Here is a 21010-nt window from a genome sequence, read left to right on the forward strand (position 1 = left end):
GTATCATGTAGATTTTAGAGGTCAGGTGCTGATCGGTAATGTCATAGCTAAAAAATTGTCCCAGTCTGTAGGTTATCTTTTTACTCTTTTGATGAAGTCTTTAGATGAGCATAGGTGTTTCATTTTTAGGAGCTCCCAGTTATCTAGTTTTTCTTCTGCATTGTTAGTAATGTTTTGTATACTGTTTATGCCATGTATTAGGGCTCCTAACATTGTTCCTATTTTTTCTTCCATGGTCTTTATCGTTTTAGATTTTATATTTAGGTCTTTGATCCAGTTTGAGCTCATTTTTGTGCATGAAGTGAGGTATGGGTCTCATTTCATTTTTTTTTTTTTTGCAGATGGATATCCAGTTATGCCAGCACCATTTGTTCAAAAGACTGTCTTTTCCTCATTTAACTGTTTTGGGGCCTTTGCCAAATATCAACTGCTCATTGTGGTTGCATTTATGTCTAGATTCTCAATTCTGTTTCATTGGTCCATGTATCTGTTGTTGTGCCAGCACCAGGCTGTTTTGACTACTGTGGCGGATTAATAGGTTCTCAAATCAGGTAGAGTAAGGCCTCCCACTTTGTACTTCTTTTTCAGTTATGCTTTATTTATCTGGGGCCTCTTTCCCTTCCATATGAAGTTGGTGATTTGTTTCTCCATCTCACTAAAGAATGTTGTTGGAATTTGGATTGGAACTGCATTAAATCTATAGATTGCTTTTGGTAGAAAGGACATTTTCATAATGTTAGGCCTTCCTATCCATGAGCGAGGTATGTTTTTCCACTTATGTAGGTCTCTTTTGGTTTCTTGCAGAAGTGTTTTGTAGTTTTCTTTGTTTAGGTCTTTTACATCTCTGGTAGGATTTATTCCTAAGTATTTTATCTTTTGAGGGGCTACTGTAAACGGTATTGGTTTGGTGATTTCCTCTTTGATGTTCTTGTTGGTGTAGAGGAATCCAACTGATTTTGGTATGTTTATCTTGTATCCTGAAACTCTGCTGAACTCTTCTATTAGATTCAGCAGTTTTCTTGAGGATTTCTTAGGGTTTTCAGTGTATCAGATCATGTCATCTGCAAATAGAGATAATTTTACTTCTTCCTTGCCAATCTGGATGCCCTTTATTTCTTTATCTAGCCTAATTGCTCTGGCTAGGACCTCCAGCACAATGTTGAATAAGAGTGGTGATAAAGGGCATCCTTCTCTGGCTCCCATTCTCAAGGGGAGTGCTTTCAGACTCTCTCCATTTAGGTTGATGTTGGCTATTGGCTTTGTATAATGCCCTTTATTATGTTGAGGAATTTTCCTTCTATTCCTGTTTTGCTAAGAGTTTTTTTTATCATGAATGGGTGTTGGACTTTGTCAAATGCCTTTTCTGCATCAATTGATAAGATCATGTGGTTCTTGTCTTTTGTTTTATTTGTATGATGGATTACGTTGATTGGCTTTCTAGTGTTCAACCATCCCTGAATACCTGGTATGAATCCCACTTGGTCATGGTGAATTGATTTTGATATGTTGTTGAATTCCGTTGGCTAGAGTTTGTTGAGGATTTTTGCTTCTAAGTTCATGAGGGTCTGTAATTTTCTTTTTTTGTGGTCTCTTGACCTGGTTTTGGTATCAGGGATATGCTGGCTTCATAGATTGAGTTTGGGAGTATTCCATCCTTTCCTATGCTCTGACATACCTTTAGTAGTAGTGTTAACTCTTCTCTGAATGTTTGGTCGAATTTTCTAGTGAAGGCATCTGGGCCAGGGCTTTTTTTTGTTGGGCGTTTTTAAATTACCTTTTCAATCTCTTCTTTTGTTGTGGGTTTATTTAGTTGTTCTACCTCTGTGTTAGTTTAGGTGGGTACTGTGTTTCTAGAAATTCACCCATTTCTTCTAGGTTTTCAAATTTGTTAGAGTAGTTTTTCATAGTAATGTGATATGATTCCTTTAATTTCAGTTTGGTCTGTTGTGATATTGCCCATTGCATTTCTTATTCACGTTTTTGCTTCCTCTCCGGTTTTTCTTTTGTCAGTTTGGCCAATGGTTTTTCAATTTTGTTAATTTTTTCAAAGAACCAGCTTTTGGTCTTGTTAACTCTTTCAATTGTTTTTCTGTTCTCCATTTCATTTCATTTGCTCTAATTTTTATTATTTGCTTTCTTCTGGTGCCTGAGGGTTTCTTTTGTTGCTCTCTTTCTGTTTGTTCAAGTTGTAGGTATAATTCTTTGATTTTGGCCCCTTCTTCTTTTTGTATGTGTACATTTCATGATATAAATTGATCTATGTGCACTGCTTTAGCTGTGTCCCAAAGGTTCTGATAGGAAGTATTTTCATTCTCACTGGATTCTATGGGTTTCTTTATTCCATCCTTAATGTCTTTTATAACCCAGTCGTTTTTGAGCAGGGTATTGTTCAGTTTTCAAGTGTTTGATTTCTTTTCCCTGCTTTTTCTGTTATTGATTTCTACTTTTATGGCTTTATGGTCAGAGAAGATGCTTTGAATATTTTGATGTTTTGGCTTCTGTTATGGCTTGCTTTACTACCTAAGGTGTATGTGTTCTATTCTAGAGAATGTTCCATATGCATTGGAAAAGAATGTATACCTGGTTGCTGTTGGGTGGCGTGTTCTATAAATGTCTATGAGTCAAGTTGGTTGATTGTGGCATTTAGGTTTTCTGCATCTTTATTGACCTTCTTTCTTTATGTTCTGTCCTTCACTGAAAGTGGTGTGTTCAAGTCTCCTACTATTATTATGGAGCTGTCTATCTCACTTTTCAATGCTGTTAGAGTTTGTTTCATGTATCTTGAAGCACTGCCTTTGGGTGCCTAAATATTTAATATGGTAATATCCTGCTGTGATATTGTCCCTTTAATCATTGCATAATGTTCTTCCTTATCCTTTGTGGTGGATTTTACTTTAGTCTATTTTGTCAGAAAGTGATATTGCCATTCCTGTTTTTTTTTTTTTTATTGTTTTTTGATATTTTTTTCCATCTCATGGGTTTTAGTTTGTTTGTATCTTTAAGTGCAAGACATGTCTCTTGTAGCAGCACATGGACGGATCGTGTTTTTTTATCCATTCTGCCACTCTATCTCTTTATTGGTGCATTTAGTCCATTTACATTCAGCCTTAATTATGGATAGGAATCAGTTTTGTGCTATCATTTTGGTGTCTTTGTTGTGTGGTGTTGACAGTTTCTTTTTTCCACTCAATTTTTTGTGCTGAGTAGTTTTCCTTTATATATTGTCTTTTCCTTTTTCATTGTTGTTGATGTTGTTTTTGCTGAGTCTTTATGTTTTTCTTGCATTTTATTTTGATGTGTATGATTGGTAGTCTCCTTTGTGGTTACCTTTAATATTTACCCCTTTTTTCTACGTTTAAACCAAACTTTTATTTCTTTATGTAATCTTGACTTCCTCTCCATATGAAAGATATATGACATTTTTTTGTCCCTCTTTATTGACTTAATGTTGTCATCTTTTCCATTATGACTTCGCTGTTTCCCTATTTTGAGAGTTTTTTTTATCTTGATTTGTTTTTGTGATTTCCATGTATGGGTGGATATCTGGTTGCTCTGTCCTGTGTTCTAGCCTTAATTTGATATCTGATGTTATTGATTTTCTAACCAGAGAATTCCATTTAGTATTTCTTGTAGTTTTGGTTTGGGTTTTGCAAATTCCCTAAACTTCTGTTTATTTGGAAATCTCCTAATTTCGCCTTCATATTTGAGAGACAGTTTTGCTGGATATATGATTCTTGGCTGGCAGTGTTTTTCCTTCAATGTTTTGTTTATGTCATCCCATTGCCTTCTTGCCTGCATGGTTTCTGCTGAGCAGTCCAAGCTTATTCTTACTGACTCTCCTTTGTAGGTGACTTTTTGTTTATGCCTAGCCACTCTTTATCTTTAGTTTTGGCAAGTTTGATTATAATACACCTTGTTGACTTTCTTTGGGGATCTACCTTATGTGGGGTTAGATGAGCATCTTCGATAGATATCTTCTCATCCTTCACAATATCAGGGAAGTTTTTTGCCAAAATCTTCCAACAATTCTCTCTGTATTTTCTGTTCCCTGTTCCTGTTTTGTTACCTCAGTCACTTATAGGTTATTTCTCTTGATAGAGTCCCACATGATTCTTAGGGTTTCTTCATTTTTTAAAATTCTTTTATGTGATTTTCTTCTAATATTTTGGTGCCAACTGTTCTATCTTCAGTCTCACTAATTCTGACTTCCATTTCCTCAATTCCGCTCATCTGACTTTCTATTGAGTTGTCTAATTCTGAAATTTTATTGTTAATCTTCTGAACTTCTGATTGTTGCCTCTCTGTGGATTCTTGCGGCCTATTAAATTTGTCATTATGCTCTTGAATAACCTTCTTAATTTCCTCCACTGCTTTATCTGTGTGTTCCATTTGCTTGTTCTGCTTTTTGCCTGATCTCTTGAAGAGTTTTGTACATTAATCTTTTGTATTCTGCCTCTGGTAATTCCAGGAAGACCTATTCAAGTGGAAGACTCCTTGATTCTTTGTTTTAAGAGCTTATTGAAGCGATCATGGTCTGTTTCTTTATGTGATTTGCTATTGACTGTTGCCTTTGTGCCATTTATAAGTTATTGTATGAATTTATTTCATGTTTGCTCACTGTATCCTAGCTTCTTGCTTAGTTTTGTTTTGATATGCCCAAATAGGCTGTTTGAGAGAGCTATCTTGATTATTTGTGCCTTTGAAGCTCTGCTGTTCTGTCATTGGATGGCTACAGCTGTTACCAAGTATATGAGCCTAGGACTGGATTCGCTTTTCTTGTATGGATTCAGCACAGGTGTCCAGGTAGCAGGTCACAAAGTGTATGGTGCAGGCTCTGTTCTTCAGTCTTAGCGGGGTAGGGATGATTGGTGTAGGCACAGGTATCTGGTTGCAACAGGAGTAATGGTCTGAGCAAGGCTGGTGGCTGACAACCATCCCTCAAATGTGTGTGAGGAAGGATGTTCCTGTTTCCTAGAGCGCACAGGTGGGTGGCTTATGCAGCCAGACCACGGGCACCCAATGCTTTTGGTTGTAAGGGCTGGGAGGTGCCAGTTATCCTTGGACCCCTGTTGCGGGTTGTTAGGTGGCATGGGTGGAGCCAGCAGTCCTCAGCCCCCTGAGATGGGTAGGTGAGGACTGTTTTTAATAGGCAGACCAGTATCAGACATCAAAAACCCACTTCTTCACTGCACAGCTGAAAAAGTTGAAGTCAGGCCTCAGGGACATACACTGTTGCAGTCTGCCAACAAGGGCCTATTTTCCTGAAATGGGCCAACACAGATCCATGCAGGGGTGAAAGACATTCAGAGTCCACGGACCATTTGTGCTTGGACAGAAGCTGCTTCTACCCTGAGTTCATAGTTTAGGGGAGATTGCAGATTATCCTTTCCTCCAGTTGCTAATTTAATCCTTCTCCAAGGCTGGGAGAATGGCTCAGGATGCGCAGCAGAACCTATCTCAGGCCCAGGAAAACTGACAGCCACTGACGCCGGCTTGGGGCCTGGGGGCATGCTAAATTAGATGCATGTACTTAGCTTTTGCTGAGAGCACTGTTCTTTGATTTCAGAGGCGTGAGTAGACTGTGTGGCTTGATGTCTCTCTCTGAGGAAGCCACATCCTCAACACTGCCAGCCCTGCTGCAGTCGTGCCAGGGGATCATGCATGAGGGGCCCTGGTTCCTGCTGAGTCAGGTTCAGGCAATTCCTTGCTGCTTCTGAACTGTTTCTCCCTTCACCTGCCACTCAGTCTGATTTCCTAACTTTGCTTTTGTTGTTCAGGGCTCCTAACTTGTCATATATAATTGCTTCACTTGTTTTTTCAGGTGTTTGTTTTAAGAGGGATCAGTGGAAGTGTCTGACTATTCTGCCATCTTGGCTCCGCCTCTTTGTTTTATTTCTTGATTGCTCCTTTCATGGCTGTTGATTGTGGATCCAAGTAAAATGAAATCCTTGAAAACTTCAGTCTTTTCCTTGTATATCATGATGTTGCTTTTTGGTTCAGTTGTGAGGATTTTTGTTTTCTTTATGTTGAGGTATAATCCGCACTGAAGACTATGGTCTTTGATATTTATCAGTAATTGCTTCAAGTCCTCTTCACTTGCAGCAAGCAAGGTTGTGCCATCTGCATAATACAGGTTGTTAATGAATCTTCTGAAATCCTGATGCCCCATTCTTCTTCAGATAGTCCAGCTTCTTTGATTATTTGCTCAATTACAGATTGAATAAGTATGGTAAAAGAATTCAGCCCTGACGCACACCTTTCCTGACTTTAAACTACACAGTGTCCCCTTGTTCTGTTCAAATGACTGCCTCTTAATCTATGTTCAGGTTACTCATGAGCACAATTAAGTGTTCTGGAATTCCCATTCTTCACAATGTTATCCATAATTTGTTGTGATTCACATCGTTGACTGCCTTTGCATAGTCAATAAAACATAGATAAACATCTTTCTGGTATTCTTGGCTTTCACCCAGGATCATCTGACATCAGCAATAATATCCTTTGTTCCATGTCCTCTTCTGAATCCAGCTTGAATTTCTGTCAGTTCCCTGTCAGTGTACTGCTGGCAATCGCTTCTGAATGATCTTCAGCAAAATTTTACTTGTGTGTAATATTAATGATATTGTTCAATAATTTGCACATTCTTTTGGATCAGCTTTCTTTGGAATGTGTACAAATATGGATCTCTTCTAGTCAGTTGGCCAGGTAGCTGTCTGCCAAATTTATTGGCACAGATGAGTGAACACTTCCAGTGCTACATCAGTTTGTTGAAACATCCCAATTGGTATTCTGTCAATTCCTGGAGACTTTTTTTTTTTTTTGGGGGGGGGGTGTGTGTGTCTTATTTATTTGTTTATATATTATTATTGTACTGTAAATGAAGGTTTACAGAACAAACTAGCTTCTCATTAAACAATTTGTACACATACCGTTTTGTGACATTGGTTACCAACCCCATGACATGTCAACACTCTCCCTTCTCGACCTTGGGTTCCCAATCACCATCTTTTCTGTCCCCTTTTTGCCCCTGGGCTGATGTGCCTCTGTAGTCTTGTTTTGTTTTATGGGCCTATCTAATCGTTGGGTGAAGGGTAAACCTCAGAAGTAACTTCATTACTGAGCTAAAAGTGTATCTGGGGGTCGTACTCTCAGGGTTTCTCCAGTCTCTGTCAGGCCAGTAAGTCTGGCCTTTTTTTGCGAGTTAGGATTTTTTCTATATTTTTCTCCAGCTCTGTCTAGGACCCTTTGTTGTGATCCCTGTCAGAGCAGTCAGTCAGAGCCGGTATCCGAGCTCCATCTAGTTGTGCTGGACTCTGTCTGGTGGAGGCTGTGGTAGTTGTGGTCCATTAGTCCTTTGGACTAATCTTTCCCTTGTGTCTGTATGTGTTCCATTTCATTTTGGATGATTTTCAATAAAAATAATAATATAATTTTTATTATTAATGGATGTTTGCAGCAGTTTCTTCTCATTTTGAGTCATGCCACATGAGCAAATGAAGGTCCCAAAAGCTTGACTCCATCTGCATCATTAAGGTCAACTCTTCTTTGAGGAGGCAGCTCTTCCCCACTCTTTTGAGTGCCTTCCAACCTGAGGGGCTCATCCTCTGGCACTATATCAGACAGTATTCCGCTGTTATTCATAAGGTTTTCACTGGCTAATTTTTTTCAGAAGTAGACTGCCAGGTTCTTCTTAGTTTGTCTTAGTCTGGAAGCTCCACTGAAACCTGTCCACCATTGGTGACCCTTTTGATATTTGAATATCGATGACACAGCTACTAGCATCATAGCAATGCACAAGCCCCTATGGTACAACAAACTGACAGACACATTGGGGAGGAAAAGCTTAAACCTCAGTTAATAAGGATTTTTTTCCCCCTGGTTTAAATAGTGTCTGGCTATGTGATGACTCTTCAAGTTACAATCATGCTTAGAAAGAAATGCTAATTCTTTGTGTCTATATATATTCTGGAAACCATGGTTGCATAGTGGTTAAGAGCTACGACTGCTAACAAAAAAGTCGGCAGTTCGAATCCACCGGGCACTCCTTGGAAACTCTGTGGGGCAGTTCTATGCTGTCCTATAGGGTCACTGTGATATGATATATTCTGGTTTTGTTGTTAATTTACCGTCACCCTAGTTATCATGACAGATTCACTAAATCTCCAGTCTGGTGTAAACATGACCTGAGTTGATAATCAAACCATCCATTTTAAATAGTGTTTAGTCACTTGGATAAAAATTGCCAAGTGAATTACTTCCTCAACCTTTCCTTTCAATCCTTGGCAAATAGTAGATGTTGAGTATTCATTGTTAAAGTGTTAGTTAATGTTTTCTGTGTCCAGTTTGTTAGTAGCTACGTGAGCAGCTGTTCATTAACAGCTTCCTTTTTTCTCTGCAGGTAAAGTTATCCCATTGGTCACTTCTACTTAATATGCCTCAACCTTTAGTCCTTGAGAGTATAGATGTGGCTACTTTCTAGGTTACTATGTGGCAATTTTGAGAACTCTGTTGCTATAGGTTTCTTTAAATTTAAATTTTAAACAAATAACTATGTTTTTTTTAAAACTCTGAGAGGTCATATAAAAGTTAGGATTTAGATAATATCTGGTACTTCATATGCTTTTAAAAAGTGTTTGTTTTTTTAAAAAAGTGGCCATGTAGCCCTTGTATATTCTTTTATGGTAACAAGCTACCTGTATATAATTTTTATGTTGAGTTGATTTTACAAATAAAATTTTCTGTGTCTTTGTGGCTACACTCCTTGATGACTAAGAACCTTAAATAGTGCCTAAGCTGGGAGTTAGGTGTGGAAAGGTCACTGTCACCCACCCTACTGTCAATTTTGGGAAAAATAGGGATGGGGACATTTTCTTTGAGATATGAAATTGTTATAAAATTCCAGTACTTACATACTTTGAAGGTGATGCAGGAATAGACACTCAGAGTAAAGGAGCAAAAGTGAGACTTCAGCAACAGACTTAAGTATGTAATTAATTATTAGTCAATTAAAATCAGTGGGACAAAGAGGAATTATTTATGTTAAAATGGCTTGTCATTTGGAGAGAAAAAATTAGATCCTACATGACTTACTATTTAAAAAAGAAGCTTACAGATGGATCAGAGATTAAAATGTCAAGAATTAATACATAAAAATACTAGAAAACATTGTTGAGTACTTTTAGGATCTTGGGTTGGGGAAGCATTACATGAAAGGCAAAGACTAAAGGAAAAGACTAATAAATGAGATTATATAAAATTACAGTTCTACTATAAAAACCCTCTAAATTGAGTTAAAATATTAAGGACAAAATATAATTTGCAACACATTTGACTAGATTAATTAGCTCTTGGATGGATTTGAAAATAGTATAGACAAACAAAATTGAATAAAGGATTTAAACAGACAATTTTAGGAGTATAAGTGACCAATAGCCTATGAGAAAATGTTCAACTTCATCAATAATTACATAAATGAAAGATAAAAAATCCTAAGCTATCACTTTGGGTCTTTTGTATTGTCAGATCAAAAGTTTTAAAATAACTGGTTTTGTTGATGGTCCAGGAAGACAAGCAACATCACTCATGTTAGTGTTAAATGATACCACACTCGACAATACCCATTTTAAAAAGGTATATATATATAGCCATTGCCTCAGAAACTTCATATTTGCCTTTATACTATAGAAATACTTAAACTTATATGCAGCAATATACATTTAAGGATATTAATTATTGTCAGCAATAATGAAAGTTTGGAAATAGCTCAGATATTCACTAGAAGGTCACTTGTTAATAATATAATATCTATACAATGTATTGTTATGCAACTATTGAAAAGAATGGGGCAGATACTTCTTTACTGTTTCAGATTAATGGCAGTGATACATTAATTGCAAATGACAGAATAGTATGTATTGTATTTTTGTGGAGACAGCTATGTATATAAAAGAGCACATCAAACTGATAGTATGATTATTTCTGGGGGCAAATGGGATTACAGAACTGCTAGTTTGAAATTTCTTATTAATGGCCCACAAGGCCTTATGCAGTCTGCCTTTATTCTGTCTCAGGGAAGAGAGCTAGAGAATGCCTGCCAGCCCTCCTCTCCCATTCTACCCCACCCTCCTCACTCTATTTGAACTACCCGGCTTCCTTGCTATTCACTGAACAGCCCAGGTGTGCTCCTGTCTTAGGGCCTTTGCACCTTGGTGTTCCTTCCCCCTAAAGTTCTCCCACCCTGCCCCCCCCGCCCCAGTGCCTCCATGGCCAACTCCCTTAGGTCTCTGCTTAAATGTTACTTTCTCAGTGGGGTCTTCCCTGAGAAAGAGATTTAAAATTCTGTCCCTGGTACTACATTAAACCTTTCAGAGTATTTTTTTTAATGTGATAAATATTTTGCTTATTCATTTTATATAATCTGTATCCCTTCGTTACAATATCAGCCCCATGAGATATTCCCACCCCCCATACTAGCATTTCCAGTACCTAGAACAGAACCTAACATATTCCACATAATATATCCCATCCATTCTAACATGTTCATTTTTTCACATCATATGACTCGTGTGAATTTTAGAGGATTTATAATCAATGATGGATTATGATGGCCGATGCCCAGTGGTAGGTATGTTGTAGGTGTCATCGCTTGTACATCGAGAACTTGGTCTGAAACTTTCTGTTGACACCTCCTCATAAGTTCTGGGAGGACCCCCAGAAAAACATGAGAAGGGGGGTCACCAATTGGTGAGCAATTCTGGAGATCAGAGTGGAGCATTTTTTTAAGGTGATATTAAATCAGCATTGCTTGTGATGCACAAAGAATGATAAATACTTAGGAAAACAGGGACATCGACGATCTGAGTTAAGAAGTGATTTAGAAAAGTCTGACTCACTGTGAAAAAGTTTTAAGATTACTTTAACCAATTAATTTTGCAGATGGTTTCTTTTTTATGTAGCACAAGAATGATGTGATTAAAAATGTCTACAAGAGCTCTCTCTGTATAAAATGATTCTAAGACAGTGTGGTAACATGTTTCAGACTAATTAGTAGCTTCTTTAATCTTAGTGGAAACCTTGGTGCTGTAGTGGTTAAAAGCTGTGGCTGTTAACCAAAAGGTCAGCAGTTCAAATCCACCAGGTGCTCTTTGGAAACTGAATGGGGCAATTCTACTCTGTCCTATAGGTTGCTATTATGGCAGTGGGGTTTTTTTTTTTTTTTTGGTTTTAGTCTTGGTGATCAATAAAAAAGTGTCTCTGTAGATGGCATCTTAGATTCAATGAAAAAGGGGAGCAGGTGCTCAATAAATATTTGAAAGTTTACCAAGACTTTTTTTTTTTTTATTAAAAGAAGGAACTTTTGCGCCTTTTAAACCCAATCAACAGTGCCACCTGCAGGAAAGGCAGCTCGTGAAATCCGATTTGGTTGTAGATAAAATTCCCCAGACAAACCAATAATTTGTTCTTAGTGTATGTAGGTGGTATGTGTGTGTGGGAGGGGTGTGTGTGTGTGCACGTATGGGGGAATGGCTAGTCTATGCTATAAGGAGAATGAAGACGTATGAGTGTGAAGCAATGGCTCCAGCCTTGAGTGATTTTTGGTTTAGTTCAACAGACTTTCTTCCCTTCCAGCAGAGCTCTTTACCCCTAAAAACCTACTCACTAACCAAGAAAATCTTATTTTTCCTGAAATTGAAATTGTGTATCTTTTATTTCTCTTCTCTGAGTACAGGAAAAGGATATTGGCAATGGTTTTTCCTTTCTTGCCAATCTTTCCCTTCCCCAAATATTAATAAACAATATTTGAACACGTGCTCTGTGTCTGATCTAAATCCTAGGGATACACTTAGTGAACAGCACAGAGAAGCTCCTACCTTGATGGAGCTGACTTTATGGTGTAGAAGACAGATAAGAACCACATAAGCAATCAACTGATAGTTTTGCCTTGTGGCAAGTGCTATAATGTGATTGAGGGTGGTGGGCAGGAGAGGAGGATGGGTGGGGAAGCTCAGGGCTTAGAGGTAACAAGCTCTGAAATGGTCTTTCAGGGGTAATGATGTCCCAACTGAGACCTGAAGGATGAGAGTGTGCCAGTCACAGGAAGTCAGGGAAAGAGCCCTCCAGGCTAAGGTAGTACAAAATGCAAAAGACCAGATGTGGAAGAGCTTGACACCATTCAAGGAACAGAAAGGGGGTCAGTGTAGCCAGTGAAAAGTAAAGACTTGAGATCTATTTTAAAGGCACAATGGACAGTTGTTGCTGATGGACTAGATGTTGGAGTAGGAAGTAAGGAATGGCAGGATCAAAGATGTCGGAGAATTGGGTCTGGGTAGTAGGTGGATTATGATGCCATTTATCAAGAAACAGCTTTCAGGGAAAGATAAATTTTGGACAAATGATGTCAAGTAGGCAATTGAGTACACTAGTGTGGATGTTGGTTCAGAGGTCAGAACTGGAAGCAGATGAGGGCTCTCAGGTTTCTCAAGAGTGTCAGCTGAAGAGAGGAGCACTAGATCAAGCCAACAGTCCTGGCTTTCATTCCCAGTTTTGTTGCTAGGCTATGTTACCTTGGGTATCATTTCATCACTTCAACAAATATTTAATGAGCATTTAATGTATGGACCTTTCAGCTATGGATACAAATCCAAGGAAAGATTTCTTCCAGGGTGAAATTATTTCACGGAAGCAGAGTACTTGATGGATGAAAAGGAACGAGAGTATGAAGAGCTTAGTCTTTGGACCCTTCTACTTAACAGCTTCCTCCCAGGAAAAGAGGTTCACCAGAGGACCTTCTTTTTTCCCATTCTCCCTTGAAACTTCTCCAATTAGGTTTCACCTCTACCCTGCACCAAAACATCTCTTTGTTAAAGTCACCAATTACCCTTCACATTGCCAAAACTATTGGTTGCTATTTGGGCTTGTTTTTTTTTTACCTGACTAATCAGCAGCATTTTACTATTTTTACTCTTAGAATTTTAAAAACACTTCATTGACTTCTAGGCTACCACACTCTCTTCTTTCCCCCAGTATAACCTCATTGACTTCTTCTTTGCCCCTATCGTTAGTTCCTCTTCATCTTCCAGACCCTTAACATTGGGAGGCTTCTGAGCTTAGTCGTTGGACACTTCGTCCAACTTTAATTGAATTATCAATAATAATAATAGGCATCTAATAAGATAAAATAAGCTTTATTCACAGTAATTACCACATAAAAAATTAAAAATAAAGAGTGCCTTCTAAAAAGAGGTTATAAGAAGGTAACTGGCCATTTCATTAAAAAAAAATTTTTAAGTGGAAGATAGCATATTGCATAATTAGTCCCTATAGCAGGTTCCTGAAAACTTCTAAGAAGGACATCTGATATACAATCCTTAAGCAGCTGTAGAGTGAATGCTGAGTTCCTGAGTATGCAAGCGGATGGCCGAATTTTCTCTCTCATGGAAGAGAGGACACATCAATTGATGAGCATGGGAATGATCCAATGAAATATATGTATACTCCTGAAATGAGAAAAAGATGGTCAGGAAGGAGATACCGATGTGTCATTTGCTTAGGTATTTTCTCAGGGTTCCGTTGTTTTTAAGAAAAGTTGTGTGTGTATAAGTAGATCTTGAGAGAGATAATGTTCTACCCTCCAAATTCTGTCTTTAAAACAACAAATGATTCAGGTATATGTATGTATGGGATTATGGATAGTATGTAATAGAGAATTTGGCCTCAGCCCAAAGAGGTCTAGCCTTTGTCTCTAGTTCCTGGAAGGTAACTTCCAAACCATTGGAAATTTCCAAATGATGGGAGTGTCTTTGTTATTCATACCATGCTACTGAGACCACACCTGATAATTTATGCAAAGAGATGACTCAGGATGGGAGCTGGCACTGCCAGAAAAACCAACCATGTGATTAGAGGGTTAGGGCTTTGAATCATATGCTATCAGCCCAACATCAAGGCAGTGGAGACGAATGAAGATTGAGTTTAACCACATGGGCAGTGATTCCATAAATCACACCTAAGGAATGATGCACAGATAAAATCTCTGGACACTAGAGGCTTAGGGGAGCTTCCTGAGTTTGCAATAGTCCATGGACATATTGATAAACATCAATACTGAGAAGGCAATACATCCTTGAGAACCCAAACACTTTGTGTTTGGGACTCTCCTAGTCCCAGAATTTGCTCTATGCATCTTTTCCTTTGGCTGGTTCTAATTTGTATTCTTTTGCTATAATAAAACTATAATCATTAAGTATAGTGCTTCCTACAATCTGTGAGTTGATTTTAATGAATTTTCAAACCTAAGAATGGTTGTGGGAATCCCAAAATTTATAGACACCTGTCAGAAGTGAGGGTGGTCCTCGGGGCCCTCAAACTTGTGGCTGGTGTCTGAAGTGAGGGCAGTTTTTATGGAGACTGTTCCCTTAAACTTTACAGTTTAATAAACTCTGGGTAGATGGTTACGGATGTTTGGAAATTTCAAGCTATGAAGACTGTCCTAGCTATTCAAGGACCACCCTAATTTTACAGAAGGTCTGAATAGGTTTCAAATTAATATTTAAAAGAACTCAGTTTTGTCCATTCAATGAGAACAACATTTAATGATTATGCTCAATGTAGATTTTTATAATTTCTCTTCAGAATTGACTCAGTACATACACACAACAATAACAACCCAAACATTTGAATTCCAACACATATTGCTGTGCAGGCATTTAGTTCTTCCAGGGAGAGTTCTGATCATAATTTTAGGCTTCTTCTTAGTTACCCTTTACCACAGGTAACCTATATACTCAAAACCGTAATTGTAATAACTTTTTAATTTTAGGATTTAGATATCTACTGATATTAGAATTGGAAGATAATTTACCTTGTATTGATTAGTAGCGATTATAAAATTTTACACAGTTTAATGGGATAAACTCTATTTTTTAAAGTTCTTATTTAAAATGATACCAGTTGGTACTCCAGTTAATAACAACCAATTCAAACAGTAAAAATAAAAATTACCCTTTAGGAACTTGAACTTGGTAACCAAATAGGGATTTTACAAACTTGAGCAATATTAAGAAATTCCAGCTCTAACCTTTTTTTTTTTTTTTTTTTTTTTTTACCTCAGCCACGTTGTAGAATTGATCTCTTCGCCCTTTCTTTGGCCTAAGCCTGTAAAATTTTCCTTCCCTTTGGGTACCAAAGGGGTATTTCAGAAATTCTTCTTTTCTTTGGACTACTTCAGAGAGGCCTGGCTAAAATGAGAGAGAGAAAAAAAAAAAAAACCAGAGAAGCAGATGCCTTTAAGGTTCATTCAGGTTTGTACATTTTTAGACTGAACTTGGGGCTAAACCAATTTACCATTTGTAGTGTTCACGGATGTGCTGCTCAGATCCCTTGAGCAAGACTGTGTTTTGGGCTCAGTTTTCTTATCTAGAAGATAAAACTAAAGTCTGCACTTACATGGAGGAAAGACGGCTCACAGGTATATCAATTTGGTTCTCTGAGGTGGTTGAAATATATTTGATTTTAGTTTTATGTTGTAGAACATTCCCTGGGAGAATCTGAAGAGGCAAAGAGGACTTTAAAGCCATTTGTTTGTCTCAAGTCCTAACAAGGAGTCTTAAAAGTATCTATTAGGGATCAGGGGATCAGTCAAGATACCTAAAATGGACACATCGACTCTACAGTAAAAGAGATGGGACTTCTGCTTCCAAGGAACATGGGGCCAGTTTTTAGGTAGAAAGATGGATTGAAATCTGACATAGTGCTTAGAATTTGTTATCAGAATCTGAAACTATCACTGTTTCCTTTCCAACAAAATATATCTTTTTGAAAAAGTATTGCTTTAAATAGAGTTTTGAATAGTAGTAGTAGAATATGAACCATGGAATGAATCTGGGTTGGAATCCTGGGACTGACCCTACTCCCTGTGTAATCCTAGAAAAATTGCCTGACTTGCCTGAGCTTTAGTTTCTTCAACTCTGAAAAGTAATAAGCCAATATCATAGCATTGTGGAAATGAATACTAACACATTTTATCAATGCACTGTAAACACTCATTATGTGGAGTAGTTGTTATTAGAGGGGAGAGATTTAGAGAGGACAGTTTAACTATAAGGATAGTGAATGCTTTCCTAAACACATTTATCATAATACTGTCCTTATGAAGTTCTTGATCCCTGACTCCTTGAGAGGATTAGATGTGTCTAACTATGAACAATGATGTTCTAAATCAGAAGTGGGGAAACTATGGCTTGTGGGCAAATCTGGCCCACTGCCTGTTTTTGTAAATAAAGTTTTATTGGAACACAGCCGTGTTCATTCATTCATGTATTATAATGGTTGCTTTCAAGCCACAGCTATAGAGCTGAATCATTTTAAGGGAGACTCTGTGGCCCACAAAACCAAAAACATTTACTATCAGGCCTATTATAGAAAAAGGTTGCCAACACCTATTTTATTTTTTTAAATAATTTTTATTGTGCTTTAAGTGAAAGTTTATGAATCAAGTCAGTCTGTCACATATAAGCTTATATACACCTTACTACATACTCCCGTTTACTCTCTCCGTAATGAGTCAGCCCGTTCCCTTCTTCCAGTCTCTCCTTTCATGACTGTTTTGCCAGTTTCTAACCCTCTCTACCCTCCCATCTCCCCTCCAGACAGGAGATGCCAATACAGTCTCAAGTGTCCACCTGATACAAGTAGCTCACTCTTCGTCAGCATCTCTCTCCAGCCCATTGTCCAGTCCCTTCCATGTCTGATGAGTTGTCTTCAGGAATGGTTCCTGTCCTGGGCCAACAGAAGGTTTGGGGACCACGACCACAGGGATTCTTCTAGTCTCAGTCAGACCATTAAGTCTGGTCTTTTTATGAGAATTTAGGGTGTGCATCCCACTGTTCTCCTGCCCCCTCAGGAGTTCTGTGTTGTGCTCCCTGTCAGGGCAGTCATCAGTTGTGGCTGGGCACCACCAACACCTGTTTTAAATGATGCTTCTCTCTTGGAGATTTTTAGAGCTTTTAAGAAGTTTGGAAACTGGACATGAAGGATATAGAACTGTCCTGATTTTCTTCTCAGAAACTGCTGCAGTTAATCTATGGATAGATCCTCTTTGTCTTCTTTATTTTTTAAAAATATAATCTTTAACATAGTTGAAAATACCCTAATACCTGGACGTGAAAAAATCTCATTTCTTTTAACATTATATTCAGAACAGTGAAAAAATATTGTTTTATTTTAACAAAGTCAGACTTTTGGTGGTCAGTTTTTACCTGATAAAACAGAATAGAACCTGCTTTTGTGGTTCTCAACTGTAAGGGCTTGTGTGGAAAATCCTATCAAAGTCATCAGTGAAGTCCTACCATATCCACTAGAACACAAGACAAAGCATGGTGGTGCTGGTGAGGAGAGAAATGTGTTTGCTCTGCAAAGTTTCCAGGTTTAGTAGTGTACATACTGGTTCTCTACTTATGTCTGACTGAGAAGCTGACTCAATTCAACACCATGAACTGTAGTCATTAGATGGCCTATGGAATAACTTAGTTAGCCTAAAAGCTAACTGCTCTGTAGTAAAAAAGACTTTCTTTTCTACAAACTCTCAACTATTAGATTCATTCCTTCACTAGTTCAGTTTTGTATCATACATGAAACTGTACTGTCCAATATGGTAATCACTAGCCACCTGTGGCTATTTAAAGTTTAAAAATAAAATAAAAACTCAGTTTCTTAGTCACACTAGCCACATTGCAAGTGTCCAATAGCCACACGTGACTAGTGGCTACCGTATTGGAGAGTGTAGATGTAGAACACATCCATTACTGCAGGAAGTTGGGTTGGATGGTGCTGCCCTAAAGACTGGTGCATGTTAGAAGCTTCAGCTACTGACTAGCAAGTGAGAGACTTCAGCATCTCCTTATTTGTATGCTCTGTTACCTGGCAAGGAAATCATCTTAGTTTTATTACAAGGAGAAGTTCAGTGGCATCTGGTTTGTGCGGCTGATGATGAACACAAAATGGGCAGGTGATTAGATAAAGTGGCCATTTCTCTTACTGTAGTTTCAATGTCACATTGAGGAAGAATGTAGAAAAACTCATATGAATCTCCTAGCTCCTTTGTGACAGGGCATTCCTCTCCCAGAAACAGTTCATCAGGGTGTGCAAACAGTTTGTCAAATATAATTGCGTTAATCCTGACCTGGATCCACCAGGGGCCACATTGTACATGCACTATTGAGAGACAGAAAAGAGAAAGTATCAGCACCGCTGTTCCAAGGAAGGGCTCAGAGTTTCAGCATTTCTGATTAACATAATGAAGATAGTACTTCTCTTTGATAAAGCAAACTAAATATTTGAGACAGATACAAGTATGCAAAAGGTGGCCCTTCTGTGACAACCCCATCTCCTGAGGATACTCGTGAGCACATCTGTTCCCTGGAAGTGTCCAGTTTGGCCTAAAAATAGATGGCAGTCAACAAGTTCTTAGGTAATATTTGTACAAGATGACCAGAACCATATTATAGCATTCCTGCTAATAACTATAGGGTATAAAGTCTGATACATCTGTTCAAAATGAAGTCCCTCTGAAAAATTGGACATCTTCATCTTCACATCGAAAACCGCATGGAGCCTACCAAAGTATACATCAGTGTTGTGGACCTATAGAAAGCTTCCCATAGTCTCAGAACCCAGGAATCAAGCTAGGACAGAGTGTAATGACTATGGCACTCTTTGTCTATCCTCTCCTCACTTGGTAGAATTGGACACTTTTTAGTTTGGGAATGAGAAGCATTTGTAGATACAACTGGACTGGGTTCCAGTAGAAGAGAAATAGAAAGAACTAGACATGACCATTGGGCACAGGGTTGTGGGGAGCGGGAAAGAATATGACTCATTCTTTACTGAAGTTATATCGTCTCATTTGTAAAGTACCTACTGAAAATACAGAGCTTAATAGGTGCAGGATAGACCTCCCTCCTTTAACCACTTGGGAAAGGTTAACAGCAGGCCTGTGGCACACTTTCTCTCTATTGGGGATGTCCGAGGGAATGATTGACCTTGATCAGACATCAGCATCAACACTAACAATATTTACTAGTGGAATCCCTATCTAGATAGAAGAGGAGGGAGAGAGAGGGAGGGGAAGGGGAGGGAGGAGAGAAAAGTTTTAGCAGGATGAACCTGGCCTGTGCAGATTGCTTATTGTAAACAAACCTGAATTTATGGATTTATAGGGTAGTATTTTAGTTAAAGACTATTAGGCTGGGAAGCCCCCAAACCAAACCAGCTTCCAATGAGAACAGTGTTTCTGCATACATTTTTCAGAACTCATCTGTTAATCCAAAACAAAAAAAATCTCCCTTTTGTGGGAGCAAAAGCAAAACAAAAGCAGTTTTGGTAGCTGTGTTGGATGGACTGGGGGCATCTCCAGAAAGGTTACTGTATGTGTGCCACATGGTGTCATTCTCATATTCTTGGAATAAGTAGTACTGTTTGGTGTAGGGTAAGATCTATGACTTCTGTGAATCTGCTTTGAAATTTAACTCTTTGTGATGACACTAAGGAATCCTAATGGTTCAGTGGTTAAGTGCTCAGCTGCTAACAGAAAATTTGGCAGTTCGAACCCACCAGCTGCTCCTCAGGAGAAAGTGGCAGTCTGCTCCCATAAAGATTACAGCCTTGGAAACCCATGAGGCAGTTCTGCTGTGTCCTATAGGATTGCTATGAGTCAGAATCAACTTGACAGCAATGGGTGCGGGTACAGTAATGACACTGCCCTCTCTCCACACACCCCACAGGGAAAAAAGAATGTCAGGAGTCAAGATTTTGGTCCAGGGAAACACAGGGCCTAACAAGGTTCCTGTGGTTAAAGTCCAGGCGCCACACAGTAGACTGATCCAGCAGCTCTTAGAAGAAAGGCCAGCCTGTAGCTACTGGAAGGAGCAACAGCAGAGCTGGGTTTGCCCAGCCTTCCTGGAAAAATCACTGATGGCCCCACAGGCTCTCTGCTCACTGGGCATTTTCAGCCCCTGGAGAATCACAGTATGGCCACCTTCAAAGTGACATTTAAAAAGCGCTTGCACATCCACTCTCTGCCTCTGGCCTTGCAATGGCCACTTCATCCATTCAGGTAGTTATCAAGTCATTACAACATGCTATACTCTGCTCCAGGCATTAGGGATATATCAGTGAACAAAACAGATCATAGTTTCATTTATAGTCTGTTCCAGTGGGGAGACACACAATGCATAAACAACATTATAGTCTCATATCAGGCAATGACAAGGGCAGTGAAGGACAATGAAGCAAGGTGGGGCATGGAGTTTGGGGAGGTCTTCTCTAATAGAGTGTGTACTCAGAGAAGGTCCCACTCCTTAGTGACATCACATTAGCAGATCACAAGAAAAAAGCCATATAATTGCACAGATAAAGACAACTAAATGACTAATTCTTTAGCAAATATTCTAAGAAAAAGAATCAATAAACCTAATTCACTAGCAAAATAAGAATAGAAAGACATTTGGTAAAAGTCGTCTATCAAAAACTGAGCGCAAACATACTTATTAAGAGTTTATGACCATTCTATTTCAAGTCAGGAACAGGACAAAAAATGACCACTCTCACAACTTTTACTAACAATTTAATAGAGGGTCTATCCCATGGTATAAGAGGAGGAAAGAGGATAAGGATTGAAAAGCGAGAGAGAAAATTATCATTTGCAGATGACATCATGTCTACAGACCTCTACAAGTGCCTCAGACTATTAGAACTAATTTGCAACTTTGCTGAACACCACCCATTGCCATCGAGTTGATTTCGACTCATAGTGACCCTACTGGGCAGAGTAAAACTGCCCGTTAGGGTTTCCAAGACCGTGAATCTTTACCGAAGCACACTGCCACATGTTTCTGCCATGGAGTGGTTGGTGGGTTTGAACTGCCACCCTTTTGGTTAACAGCTGAGTGCTTTAACCACTGTGCCACCAGGGCATAAACATAGTAACATAGTCAATAGCCAAGTTATATATTAG

This window comes from Elephas maximus, chromosome 7 (assembly GCF_024166365.1).
Source record: "Elephas maximus indicus isolate mEleMax1 chromosome 7, mEleMax1 primary haplotype, whole genome shotgun sequence".
In the NCBI taxonomy this organism is placed as follows: domain Eukaryota; kingdom Metazoa; phylum Chordata; class Mammalia; order Proboscidea; family Elephantidae; genus Elephas; species Elephas maximus.